The 16,761-nt window shown below is 45.1% G+C and overlaps 1 protein-coding gene across 1 annotated transcript in view; it reads left to right on the forward strand.

Annotated features, from left to right (window-relative positions):
• Window positions 1-5,181: 5,181 nt before the first annotated feature.
• Window positions 5,182-16,761, forward strand: part of SLC7A6 (solute carrier family 7 member 6) — a 31,330-nt gene continuing 19,750 nt past the window's right edge. Inside the window, exon 1 of the mRNA XM_063437427.1 lies at window positions 5,182-5,361. The gene's annotated coding sequence lies outside the window, so the exon portion shown is untranslated. The remainder of the gene's footprint in view (window positions 5,362-16,761) is intronic.

Consider the following 16,761-nt stretch of genomic DNA (forward strand, 5'->3'; position numbering starts at 1 on the left):
TGTCGTCCCCTGTCACACCCTACTTCCCTCACTCAGCCCCGTCATCCTCTCACTCTGCCACGTCACCCCCTTTCATACTCTGCCACCTGTCACCCCCTTTCACACTGTCACCCCCCCCAACTCTATCCCTCCACACACACACACCCTGTCATCCCCCCCACACTGTCAGCACCCCACACACACGCTGTCACTACACTCTTACAGACACACTGTCACTAAACTCCCACACACACTGTCACTACACTCCCACACACACTGCTCCCCCTTAACCCTGCCACACTCAGTTTTACCCCTCCTGATCCTGTCACACTCAGGGGCGGACTGAGAACCCTCAGGGCCCCCGGGCAAAATAAATCAAGGGCCCCCTTACAGGCCCCACCCATACTCCGCAGCAAGCGCCACCCATGTCCCGCCTCCATGCACCGCCTCCAGCCACACCCTTCACAATCTTTAGACACAAGGAACAAAAGTGCAATTATTCCTTTCAAGGCCCCAGTAGAGACTACAATTGAGGGCTAATGGGCCATGGAGGGGGGTCTTTCTAGCAGAGGGTATCTCAGTGTCCTTTAGAGAGTGTGCTAGAAAGAATCCCCTCCAGGCCCTATTAGAGACTACAATGGAGTCTAATAGGCTTGGAAGGGGTTCTTTCTAACAGAGGCCATCTCAGTGTCCCTGCTGGAAACAGTCATCTCCAGGCCCCAGTAGAGACTACAATTGAGGGCTAATGGGCCGTGGAGGGGGGGGGGGGGAGTATTCTAGCAGAGGCTATCTCAGTGTCCTTTAGAGAGTGTGTTAGAAAGAATTTCCTCCAGGTCCCTTTAGAGACTACAAAGGAGTCTAATGGGGCCTGGAGGGGGGTCTCTCCAACACTCTGGTTTCTATTCACAATATAGCAACACAACATAGCTTGCTGATACCTAGGCCAAGTTGGCTCCTCTTACCTTAATTACTGTTGTTGGCTGGCAGTCTGTGGGCTTGCTGGAAGGCTGTGGGCTTACTGGCTGCGGCTGGCAGGCTGTGGGCTTGCTGGCAGGCTGTGGGCTTGCTGGCTACTGCCGGCAGGCTGTGGGCTTGCTGGCTGCGGCTAGCAGGCTGTTGGCTTGCTGGCTGTGGCTTGCTGGCTGGCAGGCAGTGGTTTGCTGGCTGCGTTTGGCAGGCTGTGGGCTTGCTGGCTGTAAGCCTAACTGGTGGCCTGTGGGCTGGCTGGCTGGCCGGCCTGTGGGCTGGCTGGCTTGCTGGCTACTGGGGCACTTGGAGATTATTTAAATAAATAATCCATGCACAATAACCACTACTGCTCTGTGTAGTCGTTATGGTGCCAGGAGGGCCGGGCCCCCCTCCCAGAGTAAGTAGTCAAACCGTTTAAGAACAGTTTGACAACTTACCTGGGGTCTGCTGGGATATGAGGCTGTTGTAGGGTATAGGAGCAGTGGTGCAATGTGTAAGGGGTGCAGTGTGTGTGAAAGGTTCAGTGTGTGTGAGGGGGTGTAGTGTGTGAATGTGTAGGGTGTGTGGGTCAATGTGTGTATGCGGGGGCTGTGTATGTGTGTGGCAATGTTAGTATGGGGGGCTGTGTGTGTATGGGTGGGCAGTGTATGTGTGTGTGTGAGGCAATGTGTGTAAATGTGTATGGTGTGTGTGGGGGCAGTGTGTGTGTATGGGGGGCAGTGTGTGAATGTGTATGCTGTGTGGGGTAGTGTGTTTATGGGGCTAGAGTTCACTCTCACCACTGCAACCACCAGGAATCCCTGGTGGTCACAGTGTTGAGAGTGAACTCTAGCCCGTAGCTCCAGGGCTAGAGTTTACTTTCGCCAGAGCTGTAACGTTGCCGTGGTAACCGCGGTAACGATCTGTGCTCGTGCAAGAAGGACCCAGAGGAGCTGCAGGCTGAGCTCCCGGGTCCTATCTTCCTCCCTCCCCTGCCGGCTGCCCGCACGGTGCCTGCGGACAGGGGAGGGGGCAATTGCCCTCCTCTTACTCCCCCCTCCCCCTCTTCTTACCCCCCTCCCCCTCTGCTTACTCCCACCTCTTGTTACTTCCTCCCCCTCTTCTTACTCCCTCCCCCTCTTCTTACTCCCCCCTCCCCCTCTTCTTACCCCTTCTTACTCCCGCCCCCTCTCTTCTTACCCCCCTCCCCCCTCTTCTTACCCCCCTCCCCTCTTCTTACTCTTCCCTCCCCCTCTTCTTACCCCCTTCTTACTCCCCCTCCCCCTACCCCCTTCTTACTCCCCCCTCCTCTCTTCTTACCCCCCTCTCTCTCTTCTTACTCCCCCCTCCCTCTCATTTTACCCCCCTCCCTTTCTTTTTACCCCCCTCCCTTTCTTTTTACCCCCCTTTCTTTTTACTCCCTCCCCTCCCTTTTTCTTTTTGCCCCCCTCCCTTTCTCTTTTTGCCCCCTCCCCTCACCTTCTCGTTTTGCCCCCCCTCCCCTCCCTTTCTCTTTTTGCCCCCCTCCCCTCCCTTTCTCTTTTTGCCCCCCTCCCCTCCTTTTCTCTTTTTGCCCCCCCTCCCCTTCTCTTTTTGCCCCCCTCCCCTTCTCTTTTTGCCCCCCTCCCCTTCTCTTTTTGCCCACCCTCCCCTCCCCTTCTCTTTTTGCCCACCCTCCCCTCCCCTTCTCTTTTTGCCCCCCTCCTTCTCTTTTTGCCCCCCCTCCCCTCCTCTTTTTGCCCCCCTCCCCTCCTCTTTTTGCCCCCCCTCCCCTCCTCTTTTTGCCCCCCTCCCCTTCTGTTTTTGCCCCCCTCCCCTCCCCTTCCCTTCTGTTTTTGCCCCCATTTTTGCCCCCCATTTTTTTTTTGCAGCATTTAAAGGGGCGGCCGGGCCCCCTGATGGCGGGCCCCCCTCCCGGCCGGGCCCTCGGACCATGTCCGAAGTGCCCGACCGGTCAGTCCGCCCCTGGTCACACTCACCCCCTCCAACCAAACCGCACTCACCTCCCCTCGCTCTGCCACACTCACATTACCCCCCTAATCCTGTTACACATACACAGGTAGACAATGCCAGACACATTCAGAAATACACACAGCCAGATAAATACACATTGTGACTGTATGTCTGTATTAGTCAATATTTGTGCATCAGTGTGTTTGTGTGTGTGTATGCATGTGCATGTTTCAGTGTGTATATGTATTTGTGTATTAGTGTGTATATGTGTGCATGTATTAGTGTGTGTGTGTCCGTCTGCAATGTGAGGGTGGTATGGTATGGGTAATGCAAAGGTAAATTTGCACGCAACATATATACTATATGCATACATACATATATACGTACACATTCATAGGGAAACAAATATATATGAATAATATACATGTAAAGGATTATAGAATATGTTGGGGGAAATGTCTATGACATTGTTTTCTTATCTGTAACTTTATTATTTGGTAAATTATTTTTTTAAAGTCCAACCAAAATATTAATTTTGTTTCAAATAACCCCTTTACACTGGCAGTTATGTATACACGACTGCCAGGCTATACAACCATACCCAGCAATTGTGTATAAACGATTAGCAATAATTGCAAATTATGCCATAACTACAGTCAAAGAGCTCACAAAGCACATCATAGGGAGCCGTGACAATGCAGGGCTCTGAAGATGAATACAGAGACTACCTTTCTGTGTCCAATGCTGCAAGCCCGCCCTTATACACACACAAGTCAACCCTTATTTTTTTCACTAATGGTGTTAGTGGGGGCCTCATGTTTGAGTTTTGCCTAAGGCCTCGCAAAGTCTAGAGCCACCCCTGCATTGCAGTAGGCCCAAGATTGTACTATATACATAGTGTGAAGCCAGAGAGATACCATAACAGCTGCATTATTATATATAACTGCCACAGAATATTTAATCAACAACCTCACAGACCTATGAGGCTTATTCACTTAAGACTGAATGCCCCAGTACCAAATCGGGCAAAACCGTCCGCTTCCGTACAGGGGTACTCACACTGCAAAAACTGGACAGTATTTACAAGATTTTTAACAATGACCGGATTTTGCAAGCCAGATTTGTGTCAGCCTGTTTGGCTGCTGCTGGAAAGTTGAAATCCGGGCCTGAATTAAAAATATCTAAACTATTTGTCTCCTGAATGCTAGCACTGGTTTCAAAAACCCTCGGCGGTGCAGGGGTTAAGTTATGGTTAAGTCACCAGCGCTGAGGGAGCCCAGTGCTGGATTACGGTAAACTGCTGAAGGGGTTTTAACCCCTTCAGCGCCACGGGAGCGGGAACCTGAGGTTGAAGGTCCCCCGAGGATGACATAGTGTCAGGAAAATTGGTTTGTTTTCCTGACACTATAGTGATCCCTTAAGACTGATACCTCCCTAGGCACATTCACAATCTCCTGCCCCACCCTCCCTTCTACAAACCTCCCTGCCCCCCCCCCCCCCTTTTAAAAAACACCTGCCTGCCTCTACAAACCCCGGCCCCCTCTCTACAAACCCTGGCCCCCTCTCTACAAACCCCTTCTCCCCCTCTGTACAAAACCCCTGCCAGACAGCTACTAGAGAGATTTCCAGGCCGTTAGGTGGCTTTTGGTCGTCTGATGCTGTCTATCAGACAGCCACTAGAGGGACTTCCGGCTTCTTAAAACCCAAAAAAGTGTTTGAAATGACGCTGGACGTCCTCACGTTATGCATGAGGACCACCAGCATATGTCTACTATCTACTAAATAGCTAGATGTCTTCAGATAACATCAAATCCGAAAGATCGGAATGACAAGCTACTACAAATGGAGGATTTATGGCCATTATGGACACTTCCCTTGCTTGTGAAGCAGCATTATAAATACTTTATTTATTTTATAATTTTTTAAAAATACATAATGAAAGAAATAGAGAATTTCATACTTTCACAATACAGACATAATAAGAATAATTATAATTATATGGTGATCTTCCAAACCTACATCCAGTAATGCTCACTAAATCTCCAAGTGGAAGAATGGGAGTCTAGGTATTGGCTGATATATCTCAGCCAGTTCTACAGGCACTGGGAGAAGATTACACTGCCTGTAATAACTATAAACTGGGCTTACAGGAGAGTAATATCTTTTATTGTTCTCAATAAATTTCCAATGTGTTCTAGAATTAGAGCACACAGGGTGGTAATTCCAAGCATGCGGCATTGGAGGTGGGCTGTCATCTGGTCATGTGATGCCGGTGGGCGTGGCTACATATGCAGAGGGCAGAGCAAGGAAAAGAGACAGAAAGAAAGGTGTTGAGGTCTTGCAAGGAGCACAGCTCAGCAAGGCTCCAGAGAGAAGTACACTGACAGGGAGCCAGGCTGTACAATACCAGCTTTTACCCTCCTCATCCTAAGGGACACAGGACACAGCCTGGCAGAGAGACAAACAGCCTGTGATGTGAAGGTGAGCAATCCACACTGATGACCTCTTTATTTTATTCTTGCCTGCAGAGCTGATACTCTAGTGTAGGAATAGTCAGGCATTACCCCATCTGCAGGGAAACTACAACTCCCATGATGCTTTGCCAACCTAACCTGAAGCTGGTGGTGGAGTGCTAGCTGTTGGGCAGCCATGTGATGTAGGTCATGCAGCACACTCTACATGTTTAATGCCCTTACCATACCACTTTTCATATGAAAGAGAGATTATTCCACAGTTTAAAAAAATCCTATATATTTTTTGTATTAAAAGAACTAGTGTTTTGTCCCCCAGGCTGTATCTAGTGCTGAGTGATGGGTATAGGACAATAGGGGGTAGAATGTTTGGTTTTTATTGATGGTACTGTTTGGGGGGGGGGGGGTTGGTATGAGGATTGAGGGGACTTGTGTTGAATCAGTATCTGCAGGAAACAGCTGCTTGCAGGACAAAAGCTGAAGATCAACAACTAATATAAGGTGAGAGGGGGGAGGGAGGGTACACAGCTTGGGGGAGGTTTAAAGGGACTGAGAGGAGGTGCATGGATGCACAGGGGGGGCTGGCATAGGAGTTAGTTTTCAGCTTGTTTACCGTATTGCTTTTTCTTCCCTTGCACACAAAGTGTTTTTGCCAAGTGCTGGGACAAATTCTTAGAATTACATTGTGTACAAATTTAAAAACGTTGCTTCAGTTGAGGTTTAACCCAGTGAAAGCTGAAAATGTAAAAAATAAATAAAATAAAAGATGCTAACCGTGTTCTTAATGGTAGGTTTAAATATTTGCTGCTGGAAAGGGGGTGAGGCAACAAAACTCAAATTTCATCTGTGGTTTATGTCCCTGCAAATACTTAGAGCTGTAAGTGATACTGGGTCCAGTTCCAGAAGTTACCCTACTGAGAAACCCATGTTATTGGTACCCAAATAGGGCTGCAGGAGGCTGGTCACATGGGCTACATTTGGTAAAGTGAGAAAAATGACTGCAGGAAGATGGAGTTAACCAGTATTTTGGTCCTATATTCCAATTAAAAGATAAACTTCTACTGCAGTTATTGGGGGTTTATTTGCTAAATGCCGAATTGAAAACTGGATTGCAAAGTTCATGTTAAATAAGCCGTCCACTAACTATAGCTGAGTGTTTTTTGTTTTTTCAATTGATTGGCTTTTTTGCCTAAAATTTCTATTTGATGAATATATTATTATTATTTATTTATTTATATAGCACCAACCTATTCCGCAGCTCTTTATTCTGTAGGTACGCCTGGCTTTTAGATAAAGCAAAATATTCGGGAAACAATAGGGAAGTCAATGTAGAACCTCATGTATGACCGCCCTGAATGTTATGTGACTATTTTGCATTCACCTGTATTCTTAATTGAAATGGAGTGTGACATGACCGATGCCATCTGCTCTCCTCAGTGGCATTATAAACCGGTGACATAACTGTACGTAATGACGGTGCTGGCTTGATGGGTTTTAGGGATCCACTTAATTTCTACTCTGGGGCCTAGGCAGAACTATAAAAATCATATAGATTGCAAGCCCCTATCTTATTTTATTTTTTATTTATTTTTTTCCCCTTAATTCCTCTTTCTCAATGAACTTAAATTCATTTTGGGTAGACTTATGACATTCTTTCCTCCTCTGTTCGCCCATCCCCCCCCCATCCATCTTGCACATACATGGGCCTGTGTACTGAAATGCAGACCCTAAAGTGATACTTGTCAGGAATTCAAAGTCATATATATATTTTTATTTTCTTTCAATTTTTTTTATTTTTTTTATGTAAAGCCAAAAGAGTCCAATTGGAAGGACAATTTTTCAACTTTGGACTTAAACTTTTAAATTTTAAATTCACATTCATTCCTGAAAAAAACTTTTGTATTCTGTCCTGATGAAAGTTCCCCAGTGGAACTGAAACGTTGACTGTTGGAATAAAGAAATAACATTTCACTTTGGATAAATCCTGGGAGTGCTGATTTTTTTTTTGTCTGTGTATATATGTGTGTGTGTGTGTGTGTGTATATATATATATATATATATTTATTTTTTTTAAATTAATACATAAGGCAAAGCAGGGACTTATTTGTGGGGTGTAGCTGTTACAGCAGCTTAAAGGACCACTCTAGTGCCAGGAAAACATACTCGTTTTCCTGGCACTAGAGTACCCTGAGGGTGCCCCCACCCTCAGGGACCCCCTCCCGCCGGGCTCTGGAGAGAGGAAGGGGTTAAACTTACCTCTTTTTCCAGCGCCGGGCGGGGAGCTTTCCTCCTCCTCTCCATCTTGATCGCGACGTCATCGGCTGAATGCGCATGCGCGGCAGGAGCCGCGCTCGCATTCAGCCGGTCGCATAGGAAAGCATTTACAATGCTTTCCTATGGACGCTTGCGTGCTCTCACTGTGATTTTCACAGTGAGAAGCACGCAAGCGCCTCTAGCGGCTGTCAATGAGACAGCCACTAGAGGATTTGGAGGCTGGATTAACCCTCATTATAAACATAGCAGTTTCTCTGAAACTGCTATGTTTATAAAAAAAAGGGTTAATCCTAGAGGTACCTGGCACCCAGACCACTTCATTAAGCTGAAGTGGTCTGGGTGCCTAGAGTGGTCCTTTAAAGGACCACTATAGTGCCAGGAAAACAAACTCTTTTTCCTGGCACTATAGTGTTAATAGGTCCCCCACCCTCCCCCCACCTTCATGGCACCCCTCCCGCCGGGCTCAAGAGAGGTTAAGGGGTTAAACACTTACCTTTCTCCAGCACCAGGCTCCCTCTGCGCTAGGGACTCTCCTCCCTCTTCCGACATCATCCCCTGAATGCGCATGCGCAATGCTTTCCTATGGACGGCAGCGTCTTCTCACTGTGAAAATTTAATCCAATGCATCTCTATGGGGAGCGTGCAGACGCTCAACACCAGTGCTGCACCCAGGAAGCGCCTCTAGTGGCCGTCTGAATGACAGCCACTGGAGGTGTCCCTAGGCAGTAAAGTAAACCCCTGCAGGGACATGCTATACACACCAGAACAGCTACATTAACTCAAGTTAAAGGTGATTTTTATTCAATGATGTAATTTCCAAAGTAGTAATGCTTCAAAATAGTAATGATTTTTTTAAAAATATATATATTTTTTAAAATCCATAATTAAAGGTAACTTTTTTTTTTCTTCTGTACATTCTCTAAATGTGAAATTACTTCATATTTTGTGGTTGGTTTTAAAATATGGAACTATGTGACCAAAGTTTTTTTGAAACTTATAACAAAGTTCGACCTTTTGTAGGTATTTGGAGATGTGACTGTGTAATATTACTTATGTAAAGGATGTTTATATTATAAATTCAGAGCCAAGAATGTTATAGAGGCTGTTTTGTAAGGATTGGTTAATTTGTGTGGTTTAAGCATATCCAATTATTAAGTACACTATTGGACATTTGCAGACTATTGGAATGTGTACATCCGTGTCCACACCTATCCCATGTTATCTGTCAAAGGAGGAACAATAGCGTTAAGAATAAAAATGTGTATTCTTAATTCTATAGTGCCCTGGTGGCTGTTTACATGACCGCCCCACCTTTTGGGGAGTAAATACATTTTACTTTACCTTGTCTCCCTCACAGAACCAGTCTCAATGGCTGAGGTCATTGAGGTGGTAGATCGCAGCCAATCAAATGCTTTTCCATAAGAAAGCACTGGGAGGCTAGTGCACGATTGCAGCAAAACGCTGCACTGCGCCAATCAGATATTTCTTTTTTTTTTATATTCTTTATTTTTCTTGTGCATAAGGTTACATCATGCTTGCAGCGCCACGACAGCGTGTACAAGCTAATCAAATGTCATATAATGTCATGGCAGAGTAAACAGCACATTTAAATTTTATATGTTATAACAAGCTAGGTACGAGCAGGTAAAACTTGGGTAGCTAATCTATACATGCTTAGTTGTACGGTTGTTATATGGTTATTAAATTACAGGCTATGCATGGTAACAACAGGTACAAATTTCTATACGCTTATGAAAGGTTAACCACCAGGGGACAGCGGAGCCGGGTGGATATACATGTATGCTCAAGTCCAGTATATTGGTGAGAGTAAGCTGCTAAATAACGGTTGTACAGTAATATGTTTATGTTGAGCAGCAGCCTGGTCGTTCCTGCAGCAGTGCTGGATCAGCTGGCGTTCTAGCTATGAGCAAGTCCCTTGTGGTTCACGCTGAGATCTCATTTGCTTAAGTACTGGTCGGTCAGGAGTGTGTTCATTCTTGTGTGTCTGCCGGCGCCAGCCTCAGGTAGGGAGTAGAATCTGTGCCCCATGTCTGCTGCTCTTCTACATGTAGGCACTAGGCAGTATCAGAGTCCTGCTAGAGTCCCCACAGGCCCGCCGGTAACAGTGGGGGATGGTGTCACGAATGATCAATCAGATATTTCTGAGGCTTTCGGACAGCCAATAAAAGCATTTAAAGGGACACTACAGCTTATTGAATCTGTTCTGGTGAGTAGAATCTTTACCTTCAGGATTTTTGCTGTAAACACTGTCTTTTCAGAGAAAATGCAGTGTTTACATTACAGCCTAGTGATCACTTCACTGGCCACTCCTTAGATGGCTACTAGAGGTGCTTCCTGGGTCAGTGCTTCAGTGTGCAACCCTGACATTGTGTCTCCACCCTCTGCGTGGGGACACTAAACTTTCCTCATAGAGATCCATTGATTCAATTCATCTCTATGAGGAGATGCTGATTGGCCAGGGTTGTTTGAATTGTGCTGGCTCTGCCTCTGATCTGCCTGTTTGTCAGTCTCAGCCAATCCTATGGGGAAGCATTGTGATTGGATCAGGCTACCACTTCTGATGATGCCCGTGGGCAGGTCAAAAGGAAACCGGGACAAAGTAAACGGCTCCAGACTTGAATACAAGTAAGGTTTTACTATATTTAGGGAGGCATGCGAGGGACAGGGGGGCTAGATGGTGGTAGACCTGTGCAATAATCATGCTGTCTAATCAGTATCTTGATATGCCACACCTGTGAGGTGGATGGATTCTCAGAAAAGGAGAAGTACTCACTAACACAGATTTAGACAGATTTGTGAACAATATTTGAGAGAAATAGGCCTTTTGTGTACGTAGAAAAAGTCTCGGATCTTTGAGTTCAGCTCATGAAAAATGGGGGCAACAAAACAAGTGTTGCGTTTATAATTTTGGTGTGTGTGTATATTTTCTCATCTATCTCTTACCTGTAATCCAGCAGTGAGAGTCTCCTCACCGCAGCTTCTCTTCAGCCCATAGGAGATCATCGGTACTCATGCACGGGTGCATGCGCAACCATGCAATCATTCTTACAGAGAAACATTGAAATGTAATGCTTCTCATAGAGAATCATTGCCTTCTACTATATGCTGGGGTACAAAGTAATTAGGAAGAGCAGCCTGACAGCTTGGACGGTGCAACCATGTCACGTTATAGAAGTGCCAATGAGTGGGCACTCTGTCAGTCCTTAAAGTGAACCTGTAATGGAAAAAAAATGACTAGCTTTAAATCGCTTCCATATAAATTGAATATACCATATATCATAAGGATACATGGTGTATTAAATGTAAAATATATAAAGATTTATTCACACCTTCTCTGTCCACTGCCAATTCATGGGTAGTTCATCATGTCATGCCCATGTCATCATGAATCCCTTAACAGGGAAAATCTAGTCCGTTACGTTGGTATGATGACTTGGTTGCCAGATTGCCGGCTGTGCTTCCTAGTCGACATTTTAAGTGCATGCGCTGTGATTGCTATTGCAGAGACCTCCTATTGGAGGTATTTTCTTCTCTCCCTTGTCAGTCAATGCCTTGGCACACTAAAGCATTGACTGACAGCTGGGAGAAAAATATTTTTAAATGAGGTTTTTCTCTGAGTGTTACCCTGTCATTTTCCTCGAATGACTAAGTCGCATGCAGCGCAATTGCGAATGCGCAAGCGCTTTCTAATTTTTATTGAAAACCCAAATTACTGAGCTTACTTACAAACTACTTCATACAAATACACAAGCTCATAGCTTTTCGAAGACTTTATTTGTATGTCTATAATAAATACAGCTTGCCAGTAATTCCACCCTGCACTGTCCCTTTAATACGGCCTGCTTTTCCGAGAGCGAACTCTGTAACCCTAGTTCTTATATCGTGTTTAAAGGGACATTCCAGGGTGGATTTACCACACCTCATTCTTATTATTAAAAAAAAAAAAAAAAAAAAATTACAAAAAATTTGAGAGAGGTAGATCATGATTGCATTCCGCGTTGCTCATTGAAAATACTGTGCCTGGTTTTGGGAATGTACGGTGAAGGGGTTCATGTGTGGGTGTACCTCCTTTTATTGCATATGAGTGTTGAAATTTGGCTGGATGTTTCCAGTGATCATGGAAAAACAACCAGTCCATTTTGAATGTGAATGTTGGTGTGTTTTTTTTTTTTTTTTTTTATTCTTTATTTTTCTTGTGCATGTATAGACAGTTAACATTTTCTTGCGATGCCACAACAGCATTGGCAAGCTAATTAGATACAATTGGTTAGACATGGCATGCGATTTGACTGCACATTTTTATAATATCAGGCTAAAGCTGGAAAGGTTGTGTCACAAGATGAGGTGCAATTTGAAACCAGAAGAAGCTTCAACATTAATAATAAGTTCTCAGTGTAGACAAGCTTAATCATTCGTGTCATTAAAACATCAACATGCTTAGTCACTAAAGCGTTAACATCCATCACGTTTAAACAATATGATATGTAAGTAAGTAGTGTGTGGTCCTATCTTAGCTGAGCAGATCCAGTAATGTTCTAATAGTACAATGCATATCCTTTAGAGTAGTTAAAGCGGTTAAAGAAAGTAGCCTAGGCACTGACTTATCTAGCAAGTCTAGGGCATATGTAATAAGGTATCTTCGCTAGCTGATTTACTGTGATGTTAAACATATACAGTCCTGCTGCACTGACTAGGTACTGGAAGAATTATATAGAAGTGGAAGGCATAAACGAGGATAGTGTTACTTAAGAGTGAAGTCTTTGGTCATTACTAAATCCTCTGTGGTTGGAGGTTTCAGTCTCTGGGACCCCAACTGTGGAGGGGGTTCATCCGATTCCGGCTTTCGGCAGGTACTTCGTGCATTCTGGAGGTGCATCAGTGATCTCCTGTGCCATCTTGTAGGTTTGCTGTGAGTGCTGGACCTTGTGTGTTCGGGTGCTGTTCAGCTGTGATGACTCCAGTCCGGGCTGTAGTGGGGAGCTATTGGTGGCTGGATGCAAGGTGAGTGGCTGTAGTCCTCTGCCTCTCAGGCCCGTCTTAGTGAGGCTAGCAGTGCGATGGGCTGCTGATGTTTGTCGGCGGCCACGTTGGCGGTGTTGCCATGCTTGTTTTGTGCTGTGATGACCCTTTGGAATTGAGGAGGGTCTGCATACGCCTTTAGTGTGTGTCTCTGGCGCCAGTACTCGGGCTCTATTCGTCTGTTTTGGGCGGATAATGCCCTTTCGTAGTTTCTTCCGCCGAGTCGCGGCTCTATTCACCCGCTCCTGCGGCGCCCGTGTCTTGATCGGGCATCGCAGCTGCCTGTGAGGGGGTGCGTGTTTGTGCTCTGTCGTTGTGGCTGATGTCGGGGAAGACTGTGAGTTATTTTCCCCCAATCGCTCCCAAAATTTCCGGCATACAGCTTCGAACTTAGCCCGGAAGGCTGCTGCCCATTCATCACTGGTTTGTTGTTTCTTGTCGGTAGCCCCGCCATCGGCCATCTTTGCTTGGCCTCGTGGGGCCGTTAGGCCAGATTTGTGCTTAGGTGTGTCCCAGAGGTGGGTACTCTCTGTGGGCTGGCAAACCGGGATGACCCCTGCCGGTCCAGAGGGGGGGGGAAACTGGGGCCCTTCTTCACTGAGGTCTCCACTTGAGGCAGGGGGAGAGCGGCTGTCCCTCCCGCTCCCGCCTTTCGAGTAGGCCTCAGTCGCTTGTCTGGTAGATGCTGCTCGTTTTGTCGCTTGAGGGGTATCATTGTGCTCCTCTTATTATCCCCTTTCGATTGTTGGCCTTTGTGGCTCTGTTTGTCGCCGTTTGGGTCATGAAAGGTAGCTTTTTTACAGTTTGTTGCAGGAGCTCTTGAGGCTGTCGGCCGCTCGGCTCAGCAGTCAGGCCCCGCCCCTCTGTTTTTTCATGTTTGTAGCCATAGGCATGCACACATGCTGTATTGGGAGTGCTCAGACACACCGTAATGTAGGGTCAAATTGTTCTTCCTGCCCATATTTAAGTAATTCTATGCACTTTTGTGTGATATTGGGTTAGGTTATGTTTTTGAAGTAAAAGGGGGGAAAAAAAAATTCATAGCTTCCTTGTAAACCCGTCAGCAAAACCAAAAATTCTATAGTTGTTTTATTTTTTTTATTTTTGTTAAGGAACACTCTTAACACTAGGAATACAAGCCTGTATTCCTAAAGCTAGAATGCTTTCATGTCTATTTAGATTATTGCTTCTACCTCCCCTCCATAACACGTTAACTTATTACGTTTTCCTTACTAATCATTAAAGGGACACTATAGTCACTCAGACCACTTTAGCTCAATGAAGTGGTCTGGGTGCCAGGTCCCTCAGGTTTTAACCCTTCAGATTCAAACTACATTGCAAGGTTAAGCCAGCCTCTAGTGGCTGTCTTCTGGACAGCCACTAGAGGCGCATCTGCGACGCTGGTGGCATATTATGCCTCCATCGCGCAGAGCATCCATAGGAAAGCATTGAAAAATGCTTTCATATTGACCGCATGAAGGCGCGCGTGGCACTTGCCGCGCATTCGGCTCCGCGGACGTCGGCAGAGGGAGCTGACGTCGGCGAGGGAGGAGAGGTCACCAGCGACGAGGGAACCGGTGACTTTAGGGACAATGTAAACATTGCTTTTCAGGAGTATATTTTTTTGACATTTAAATTCCATATTGGGCATTACTGACTAGCCCACCCCTGCATTTTGCAGTAAAATCCAGCACTGGGCAAAGGTCTAGGCGCTGCCTTTCACGACTTCACCCAACGTCACCTAAGTGCCTCACATGGCCTGTGATTGGAATGTTTTGCGAATGCGTTTAATCTGAGCTGGTTAGTGGAATGCGTGGAAAACCTTTTAAAGGAGGTCATAGAGTATTAAAGGAGTGAGCTCAATATGTCCATATCCATGGTGCTATGCACTGACGTATCTTATGCACAGAATTGATATTAGACAGTAAGAGTTCCCGGGCTGCCCTTAACTTTTTTTAACTCTGTAAATTAAACTTTATGCACACAAAAGGGGCTCCTGCAGGGTCTAGGAGGCTATTGAAAAGTTGTAGAATGTGCAATAAAGGCAGTTTAAACATTAGATCTCTATTTCCAGAATGTGTTTAGGCAGGCAGTGTAAGTCACAGGCAGGGGAGGTGTGTCTAGGACTGTGTAAACAAGGTGATTTAACTCCTAAATGGCAGAGAACTGATTAGTGAGACGGCATGATCTATACCACAAAACTTCTTCATTAAGCTAAAGTTGTTTTGGTGACTATAGTATCTCTTTAATGATTATTTTCTACTCACTTGTCTTTGTATTTTATTTCCTTTGTTATGCCAGACATCAGAATTTGGGAGAAGCCATTTTGTTCTCCTCTTCCCATTATGTCCACTGTTTACTGATTGTGGGTACATTTGATTGGCAACTAAGTCGGAACTTTGAGGCTTTGCCCATTGAGTTTTGTCAGTTTGCTATACATAAAGTAAAATAGTCCTTGCTTTTTCTTATGTATTTCATCAAAACTAGCTTGTGAATCTCTCTTAATTCCCCCCCCCCCCCCCCCCCCCAAATAACATGGAGCTGTATAAAAGCAGGCTCCATTAAGTGTATTTTTGGCAACAGAGACCCTTTTTAAGCCTAAACTCTGGGAATAATGGGGCCGAGCAAATTGATTATTCAGGAGCCCTTGGCTAAACTCTGTGCCCTAGGTGGCTGCCTTGGGTTGCCTTGTGGGTAATTCTGCTCTGGTCTTTAGGATTTTATATGGCTTGATTGCCGTGTGTGTGTGTGTGTATATAGTTATGCTTGTCCTATATGCGATGTGTCCCTATACAATTAAATGTTTCTAATTTTCCCCAGGTTAGATCGGAAAGTATGGTAATTTTCATTGTGTGTGTATATATATTATTCTAAGGAGAGGGAGGACTGATTTCAAATGTCAAGATGTGATTTGCATATTTTAAGGTTTTTGACCCAGCAAGCATTCAAAGATATCCTCACGGGCCCCTTGCCTCATCCTAACATATCTAAATGTCTGTCCCGGGGTGGTTTTCATACAAAACCATCAGCCCTCATGTGAGCAATATGGTTAGACGAACATTCCAATCACCATACCACTACATTGCACTTTATTGTTTATGGTTCCAGGAGTGGCACCACCACTCAATGTTAGTAGTCGAACTATTGTAGAACCGTTTTACTTTTTACCTGGGTCCACCAGGTGCTGCTTCCTGTCTTTACTCCAATGAGCCTAGTGATGCAGGTAGTGTACTCTGCCAATTAACTGGTCCTACAGGAGAGCTAATGTAAGCTCGGAGCAGGAGCGTCCGTAACTCTTGAACGCCTGAAGAGAAGCACGGAGCTGACAGATTCCAGGAAAGAGCAGCATGCTTTGGTGGTTACGGTGCTAGGAATGTTTCTTTAAAGGGACACTATAGTCACCTGAACAACTTTAGCTTCATGAAGCAGTTTTGGTGTATAGAACATGCCCCTGCAGCCTCACTGCTCAATCCTCTGCCATTTAGGAGTTAAATCCCTTTGTTTATGAACCCTAGTCACACCTCCCTGCATGTGACTTGCACAGCCTTCCATGAACACTTCCTGTAAAGAGAGCCCTATTTAGGCTTTCTTTATTGCAAGTTCTGTTTAATTAAGATTTTCTTATTCCCTGCTATGTTAATAGCTTGCTAGACCCTGCAAGAGCCTCCTGTATGTGATTTAAAGTTCAATTTAGAGATTGAGATAAAATTATTGAAGGTAAATTACATCTGTTTGAAAGTGAAACCAGATTTTTTTTTTTCATGCAGGCTCTGTCAATCATAGCCAGGGAAGGTGTGGCTAGGGCTGCATAAACAGAAACAAAGTGATTTAACTCCTAAATGACCGTGAATTGAGCAGTGAAATTGCAGGGGAATGATCTATACACTAAAACTGCTTTATTTAGCTAAAGTAATTTAGGTGACTCTTAGACAAGGTGAAACATTACTGTTCTGGAAATTATACTATTGAATAAAATACTATGACCTATCCTGTGTCAATAACATGTAGTTTATATAAGATAGACTCCCTTACCGTATGAGGCTCAACGAACTGCAGCAAATGTTCATTTTGGAGAATGTATTAATTCAGGTTGATT

Source organism: Pelobates fuscus, chromosome 12 (genome assembly GCF_036172605.1).
Source record: "Pelobates fuscus isolate aPelFus1 chromosome 12, aPelFus1.pri, whole genome shotgun sequence".
Lineage (NCBI taxonomy): Eukaryota > Metazoa > Chordata > Amphibia > Anura > Pelobatidae > Pelobates > Pelobates fuscus.